A 6,554-nucleotide genomic window follows, 5' to 3' on the forward strand; every position below is an offset into this window, starting at 1 on the left:
GGAACTGATGAATGTAGATTGAAATAGTAAGTAATAAAAAATATCTGTGTAATAAAAAATATCTGTATAATAATGGATAAAAATCTTACATGAGAGACTAATATTTCCTATATATCTAAAAGATTAAAATTCATGGTGTAAAAATCCAACTGAACTTTTAATTGTTTGGGAACTGATGGATGGAGATGCGTGGTAATTGGAAGAGTGAAAATTGAAAACTATTTTAAGCATAACGTGAGTTTGGGACTGTTTATAACAGCAGATATAGCATCCTGAACTCAACTACATGTTGAATTCATCATTTAGTATTAATTGTGGTAGTAGACAGCTAATTTATGCAGTCCCCCAAGCAGTTTAATATTATCCCTTTTAATTTAATAGAAAGGAATAATGCCATCAAAATCATACAACAGGACTGAAAAACTGGATAATTAAATTTTGCTTAATATTGTTTCTGATTTCTGTTCTTTACTCTCTCACATCTTCTTTTTCTAGTGTAAAATCCATTTTATGCTCCTGTTACTGCTTGCTTTTGTTCAAATGATAGTTGTTAGTATTAATTTGTTTATTAGTATTAAGTATTCACTATCATCATTGTTATTAATTGTTCATAACTGATAACCATTTTTTTAATGTACTTAATCTTTTAATGTAATAATCTTCTGCTGCCTTAAATCAATCTATTTTTTATAATAGATTATCATAACATGATAGATTGAATTCTGATTTTATATCATACTGATAATTAATTTAATTTAATCTGATTTGATTTAATATTTTATGATGTAAGAGTACACTTATTTTAAACTCTGCTACAACTAGTGAGCAAATTTTTAATTTAGGTTAGTATAACCATTTATAAAAACAGTTTAATATCTGTTTATCTATTATTTTTATTTATTGGAAGAAAAAAAATTCAGCATGCTGCATTTCTGGGTATTTTTAAGAATAGTGGAAAAATATTACCAGATTTCACTTTCTCAAATTAAGAAACAATGAGATCATACACATTTCAGTTTATGCCAAAAAATATATTTTTAAAAGAAACCTAAACTTACATTAAAGTACATCTTAATTCAATGGTAACAGTGATTACACAACTTGTGATACAACTATTCTGATTGTTAAACTGTTATGGTCAGCAGTACTTACTCAATTTATTTTTAGACAGCCATCATAAGTCAAATAATAATAATATAATTTTAAGAGAGTGAAATAAAATTATTTAAAAACATGATTTCAGGTTATCCATGATGCATGATATTTTTGGTCTATTGAATAAAACACTTAAGCATAAGTTATTTCTTGATTGTAAATAAATAAAAGCAACCTTTTACTTAAAAGCAAACACTGGAAAATGTTTGCGGTGGATAAGTATTCTCTTATAAGTGATTACTTAATTTGTAAGTACTCTTAATATTAATGGAATACATGTGTGATTTCAGAACATAAACAAACATGTTTAGTTATAGTCGTAGCTATAATTCTTTTACGACAAAGGATTTTATTTAATCATTTGACATGTCTTTGAATGAGGAAGAATTGCCTGCAGATACAAGAACTAGTTGTGGATGGCTTTTATTTGCAAAACTTTTAAAGGATCGTGCTGTTGTTTTCAATAAATTTATTATCCCGGCAATTGTACATGTTAAAGTAAACGCATGGGTAGAAATAAAAGATGAATCTGCCAGAAGTTTGGAGAAAAATTATACTGTTGGGAGGTTAAAAAACTTCTTAATAATATGAAGAAAGATGTAGAGCGGAAAGCAGACAAACTACTACAGGAAACAAGATTAAACTTCTTCAGTGGGAAAAAGCATTTCTGGAAATGTTAAATAATGTTCGTTTTCCCAGATAATTGCAGGAGTCTGTGATATGTAATCCACAAACTTCATTAAAAAAATCTAATGTGGACGCCACATGACTTCCTTGTACACCTATTAAATTACACATTTTTTGCTGCACTTCATTTAAACTTATTTCATTTAAAAGTGAGATACGATCCTCCAATTCTTTAATAAGGTGGACAGTTATACAATTCCATAGTGGTGGACACCACATTTTTTGTAGTGTCTGTATCAGCATTTTATATATTAATTTTTTTTAACATTGTTCAAGTAGTTACGTGGTGTAAGTGAAAACGTGTCAGATCCATAACCATGCATATATTGGTTGAATCCAACTTCAGATACATATTTTTTTTTAACGTTTTTCTCAATTTAAATATATTAATTTATTAATAATTATTAACCTCTGTAAAAATGTTTGAATTAAAATGAAAAGTAAGGGCCCCCGGTAAATCTTATGCCGATCTGTTGAAAACCATGAAAGAAAAGGTTAAGGTTGAGGAGGCCGGCGAAATACTGTCAATTAAACAGGGAAGGGATCAACAACTAGAAGTCCGAATTAGTGGGGCGCAGAAGGCGGGGGAGTTTTCCTCCCTGCTGAAGAACAGAGCAGAGGATCTCCAGGTGGATATAAGAACAAGAGGAGACCGCAGAACAGTCGTTCATGTAAAAGACATGCTAGGCGACACTACTGAGCGAGAGATCAGGGAAGCAGTAGAGAAGGTACTAGGACAAGGAGAAAACTTTCAGGTCACATCACTAAGGGAGGCATTTGGAAACACAAAAAATGCCACGGTGGTCACAAGTCAAAGGAATGCAACGAAATTAATTGCAGCAAGGCTGAGAGTAGGGTGGGTGAGTTGCAGGGCCTACATCCAGACGGATATAGAGAAATGTCATCGATGTTGGGATGTCGGTCACAGCAGAAGAGAGTGCAGAGGCCAGGACCGTTCAAACCTCTGCTTCAACTGTGGTAAACCCGGCCATGTAATTAAAGATTGCAAGGAGGCGACCATATGCCTGGACTGTGGAGCCACTTCACATAGGACCGGGAACCTGTGCTGTAACAAAGGTCATGACTAAAGTAATACTAGTTAATAATAACAGGAGCCGACTCTCTAGTGATTTGAGCATAGAAATAGCAGCTAGATACGAAGCGGACTTCCTGGTGGCCACCGAACCTAATGTGTATTTGGCGGCCAGAGAACAGTGGCTGACCGATGGGAATGGTGATGTGGCAATTAGAAAGATCGTTGGAAATGTGGATTATGATCTATATGGTAGAGGTGACGGACTCATTGCTGTTGAGGTAAGCGATAAGATTATAATAGGTGTATATATCAGCCCTAACTGCAGCAGGGAATCTCTTAAGAACAGACTCCTTGACCTCCAACAAGTCATTATACGAGCTCGGAAGAGAATTGTAGTCCTTGGAGACTTTAACTGCAGGACTGTTCTAGCTGGAGCGGTCTCCTCGAACGCTAGAGGAAAACTCCTGGAGGAATTGCTGGCAGCGACAGGAATGACATGTATTAATGACGGAACAGCCACCTACCAAGCAAGAGGGCATCAATTTGTTCTGGATTTAGTTATAATTGATGGAAGGATGCGCACTGATGCAGCTGATTTCATGGTTCTTAATGACGAAACAGCCAGCGATCACAGAGCCATCTTTGTTAACTTCAGAGAGCAACGGCCAGAAATAAGACAGATAAATAACAATATCAGACTGTCTGATCAACAGATGTATATAGAGTGGCTAATAATGCGGCAAATAGAATTAGAAATAGTACTCAGATAACACCTGAAATATTCCAAAATATAGTTAAAGAAGAGATGGCGAACATACCGAGGAGAAATAATATTAAACATAATATGGTCTACTGGTGGTCCAGGGAGATAGAGGAACAGCGTAGAATTATGCAAAGACACAAGAGGACGGCCCAGAAGTTGCGAGCTAGAGTTGGTTCGGAAATAGGATGTAACATTGCGACAGAGCAATATAGGCAAGCGAGAAAGACGCTTAACTTTCTCATAAAGCAGGCCAAAAGAAGGAAATGGTTAGAACTATGCGAGGAGTTGAATGCTGATCCGTGGGGAAGGGCTTTCAAAATAGTAACCAAGCGGCTTGGGAGACAAGCTCCGACACTGAATGAAGAAACGGCTGCGTTGCAGATCAGAAAGTTATTCCCCAGAACGGAGGAGCAATATAATAGAGAGGTGATAGAATGCCAGGGAGGAAGATTTACACAAAAAGAGGTCATGGAAGCTATAAATAAATTAAAAAATAATAAGAAAAGCCCCGGCCCAGATGGCATCCCAGCGACCATCATTAAGATAATAGCTAGGATCGTACCTTGGGAAATAGTCGATGTAGCCAGATACGGCCTACAAAATAGAAGCTTCCCTGAATGCTGGAAGGAAGCAAGAACAGTCTTCCTCCCAAAGGCAGGACAAACTCAAGAGAACACAGCATATAGACCGATTACGCTCATAAATAATATGGGAAAAGTAGTTGAAAGGTTCTTCTGGACAAAAGTTTAAGGTTCAGCAAGCATATTGATATGATTTGTGGGAGAGTTACTCCTGCTGTGAAGGGATTAAGAGGATTATTACAAAACCACGGCACACCTAAAATGGTTATTCGAAGATTGATAACCGCAGCTATCACTTCGACGGTACTGTATGCGGCTCCCATATGGGGGGCGGCAATGTACATACAGCGAAATAAAAAGAAGTTGAGAAGTGTCCATAGACTGGCGGCATTGCTGCGTGTAGCTGCTAGTTACTGTACGGTATCGTATTACGCGCTATGCGTACTGACCGGGGTCCTACCCATAGACCTTCAGATAAAAGCCAGAACCCTCAGACACAGCGGTATGTCGAAAGAAGAGATGGAAGGGATTATATAACAAGAATGGCAAGAAGAGTGGACAGGGTCCAGAGTGGGAGAATGGACCAGACGCCTAATCCCTAATATTAAAACCTGGAATAACAATAGACTCGGAGATGTCAATTTTTACAAGACACAATTACTGACGGGGCACGGCTCTTTCGGTCAGTATCTGTATAGGATCGGGAAGAGAGCCACCCCGCAGTGCATCTATTGTCCAGAGAACGACGATGCCGAACATACGTTGTTCATATGTCCAAGATGGGCCGTTAACAGAGGTCAAATAGTAATTAATGGTCTTACACCAGAAAATCTCATAAACTGGTTGGGGTACAACAATGAGAACCGGGAATGGTTCCGCAGGTTCGCCGGGGAGGTCCTGCGGACCAAAGAGGATGAAGACAGAAGAATGGGAGTATAAACAGTAGGGTAGGGCGGACAGTCACTCCATGGAGGGCCTGTACGCCTTGGTGTGCGGGTACCTGAGAAGGGGGTGAACTCCAGGGGAGTTTGAGTTAAAATAAAAGACCAAGTCCCGGTCGGCGGGGTCGTCCCTGCGGGAGCCTAGGCTCTTTGTGGGGTCGGCGCTGTCGATTAGAGGCCAAAGGCGTAAAGACCGAGTCCCGGTTCCCTGCTGAGGCGCTGGGGGACGGCATAGCCGGACCTTGGCTCTAAAGCGGGGGATTAGAGTCAGGCAATGTAAAACAAGAGATCCGAGACCGGGGAGGCCAACCTGCCGTGCTGGACGTATAGCCGGCGGGTGGGGGACGCCTCCTTTGAGAGTAAAAGGACACTCTCCCCGACTGAGTATACTTAATTGGATATCCGGTCGGGGAGAGTAGGGGAAAAAAAAAAAAAAACCTTGACTGGATTTGACATGGAATAACTTGACTGTTATTTCAAGGTTAACATGATTTTTTTCAAATGGAATGATCTAATTTTGACTCCACCAATGAAAAGAGCAGAAACTTTTACATTGAAATATGTGATCACACATATGACAGCCTTTTTTTGTAGGTAATATGGCTAATAGGCATTACTACCAAGAGCATTACTAACCAAATACATTTTTCTTCCTTGGTACATTGGAAGGAAAAACAACACATTTTTATACAGTATTTTTTTGAATAATTCTAAATATTATTTGGATTTATATTTAATTTATTCGTATGAAGAAAACTAAATATTTTACAGCCATAAAGAAATATATGGACTGATTAATTCTCCACTGCAAAATATTCTATGTGATAAATGGAAATTACACTCGCTGATAATTCTGTTTTCAAAAATAAAATCATGGAATATTTTTTAATCCATATTGGTTACTGAAATATATAAATTTTAATAATAAATTAATTTTTTTATCAAAAAAGTTTTTGAGACATCTTCAGCGACTGAAACAACTTTTATCTGTTCTGTCTTCAGAAGATGTTTATTGATGGATTCTAATTTAGTATAAAATTAAATATTAATTTCTAATTATTCTACAAAGAGACTTAAAAAAAACAGAAGCATATCTTATCAGATTAGAAAAATATATAGTCGCATTCATTACCTTCAACCGGTTTGAAACAAATCCTACTCACAAAAATGACTACTGACTGTTGCAAAGTCGATAAGAAAGTTACTGCTTTTTTAGAATGAAACCCTTATTATCTATTAATAAGAGAACTAATATTCTGTTGTATAGTAACTGGTAAAAAAGTTTAAAAAAATGTATATACTGCATTTTGAGTGATTCATTTACAAAAGCACTTTGGGACATGCAAATAGAAAAAACCATTATTGTTGTTTTAGTCTATAATAGTTTTGAA

Source organism: Lycorma delicatula, chromosome 2 (genome assembly GCF_047948215.1).
Source record: "Lycorma delicatula isolate Av1 chromosome 2, ASM4794821v1, whole genome shotgun sequence".
NCBI classification, from domain to species: Eukaryota; Metazoa; Arthropoda; class Insecta; order Hemiptera; family Fulgoridae; genus Lycorma; species Lycorma delicatula.